Source organism: Cannabis sativa, unplaced genomic scaffold, assembly GCF_029168945.1.
Source record: "Cannabis sativa cultivar Pink pepper isolate KNU-18-1 unplaced genomic scaffold, ASM2916894v1 Contig1, whole genome shotgun sequence".
NCBI classification, from domain to species: Eukaryota; Viridiplantae; Streptophyta; class Magnoliopsida; order Rosales; family Cannabaceae; genus Cannabis; species Cannabis sativa.
In genome coordinates this window covers 2446057-2448976 of record NW_026870037.1, presented here as the reverse complement: position 1 = coordinate 2448976, position 2920 = coordinate 2446057, and positions in this window count along the sequence as shown.

The window sequence follows — 2920 nt, the reverse complement described above, 5'->3', positions numbered from 1 at the left end:
ACATTTTGGGAACACGGTAGTGCAATTGAGTGGGAGCGCTAGCATAAACATGGAATCTATAGCTTCTATATGGCGAATAGTAAGCAAAGGATGATCTCCTTCGAGCTTGACCAAACGAACATAAATGGTGGAGTACTCATTTCACATAAGCTGAAATATCATTTATACGGGGTCAAGTGTTTTAAGGAATAAATACATTGTAGGGTGTAACGGTAATTTAATCCCTTTTACAGTGTAGATCATTCATATAGAGGATCATTGATCACATTAGGATTATAACAATGGATAACTAATGATGTGTCTATATGGTGGAACATATAGAGCATTCTATATACTGAGAGTGCAATTCTAAGTTCTATGCGTGGATTCAACGAAGAATTAATAAGTTAGTGAATTTTAGTGCTAAATTCTTGATCTACTTATTGGAAGCTCGGTTATATAGACCCATGGTCCCCCCACTAGTTGAGATAATATTGCTTGTAAGACTCATGTAATTGGTTTTGATTAATCAATTATAATTCTCAAATTAGACTATGTCTATTTGTGAATTTTTCACTAAGTAAGGGCGAAATTGTAAAGAAAGAGTTTATAGGGGCATATTTGTTAATTATGATACTTTGTATGGTTCAATTAATAAATATGATAAATGACAATATTATTTAATAATTATTTATAGTTATTAAATAGTTAGAATTGGCATTTAAATGGTTGAATTAGGAAATTGGCATTTTTGAGAAAATCAGATACAAAAGGTGTTAAAATTGCAAAATTGCAAAAAGCAAGGCCCAATCCACTAAGTGTAGGGCCAGCCACTTTTGTAGGAAATTTAAACTGATTTTTTCATTATTTTAATGACAAATAATTCAAACCTAACCCTAGTGGAATGCTATAAATAGATAGTGAAGGCTTCAGGAAAATTACACTTAAATTTTCTATTTTTCCTTCAGAGAAAAACCTGAGCCTTCTCTCTCCCTATCTTTAGCTGTCACTTCTTCTCTTCCCTCTTGAGAATTTCGAAATCCTTAGTGATTAGAGTAGTGTCCACACACATCAAGTGATACCTCAATCATAGTGAGGAAGATCGTGAAGAAAGATCATCAGCAAAGGAGTTTCAGCATCAAAGATTCGGAGAAAGAGATCCGAAGTTCGGATATTGATAATGCTCTGCTACAGAAAGGAATCAAGGGCTAGATATCTGAACGGAAGGAGTCATTATATTCCGCTGCACCCAATGTAAGGTTTCCTAAACTTTATATGTGTTTAATTTATCGTTTTAGAAAGTTCATATTTAGGATGTTAATAAACATACTTGTGAGTAGATCTAAGATCCTGGTAAAATAATTTCCAACAACTGGCCTCAGAGCCATGGTAATTGATTTACTTGCAAGAAATTTAGACTTTAAAACGATTGTTTGTATGTTCTTTGGATGGTATCATGTTGTATTGAGTGTTATTTGATGATTGATTGATGTTTGTGAAATTTTCGTGAAAAATAATTGCGATTTTATCTCTGGAATTATTTTTATTGGATAGTATGAAAAAAATTAAGCAAGTTAGCCTTTTACAGAACTCAATTTGGATTTTATTTGAATTAGTTATGATTTTTTGAAGATTTGACAAAATCGGGGCTGTGTCTTGATAGTTTCTCGCGATCGCAACTGTCCGTACAGTTTCGAATTTTTCCTATTTTCTTCAATTTTTCATACTTTTTCATGGAATTAGCTTCCAATTTTTTGTATGGTTTTGTATATATACTATTACTATTCCTAATTCAATTCTAATTATCATTTTGAATTAATTTAATTTTTTTTTAATTTAATTCAAGATATTAGTGTAATTTGAATTTGAATAGAATTAGTATTTATCTTTTTGCTTAAAAATCTATCTTATTTTTAAATTTGATTATATTTTTTTTAAATTTAAGGTCAGATATTTTAAGATATTTTAAAAATATTTTATTTTTTAAGATTTTTTAATTAAATCTTTTTAGATATTTTGACCTTATTTAAATTTAAAATAAGATATTTATAATCATGTAATTTTAAATAGATGTAAGATATTTTGCTAATTTTTTTTTAAATTTTGTTATTTTATTTATTTAAATTACATTTAAAATTTGAAAAAGATATTTATTTATCTTTTCTAATTTTTTATTTAATTTTTATTTATAAAATAATATTTAAAATTTAAAAGTAGTTAGCAAATTTTTGAAATGATATTTAGGTTGGTTGAAACCTAATTTTTCAAAATTGTAGGTTTAATTTTAAATTTAAATATTTAATTAATTTTCGAATTTTTTTTTTAAATTTTTTTTATTTTTTTTCGAAAATCTTTTTTAATAATATTTCGAAATTAATTATTTAATTTAAAATTAAATAAATCCTACATCCAACTATCCAGCTAACCCTGTTGCAGGAGTATGTGTTTTAGCTTGTTTGTAAGTTTTTAAAACCTATTATTACTTGATTGCAAATAGCCATGGTTACCTTTTGCCAGATCTAATGATCTGATGGCTCCCTTGGTCAAGATAATAATTTGTAACAGGTATATTTACAATCTTCTTTCATCTGTGTATGACCTAGTAACATGATAGGACCCATCCAAAGTGTGCCTGTGTGAGCCTATGTGTTTAATTTTATTATAGATGCATATAGGTTAATGTTGCTAAAATAAATTATCATAGTTATTGATAGAATTTATTTAGGCCCATTTAGTTTTTGGGCCTTATTCAATTAATAACAATTGTTCTTATTAAGGTTAAATTCCTCTCTTTTGGGCCTTGTGTGAGAGTTGGGAGCCATAGAAGTGGGTACGACATACTGAACCCAGCACCCCCTCACACAAACCACCCCAATTGTGAAGGCCCATTTGCCTAATTTGAATGACTGTACTAGGTTAATTACACTAGTTTAACCTAATT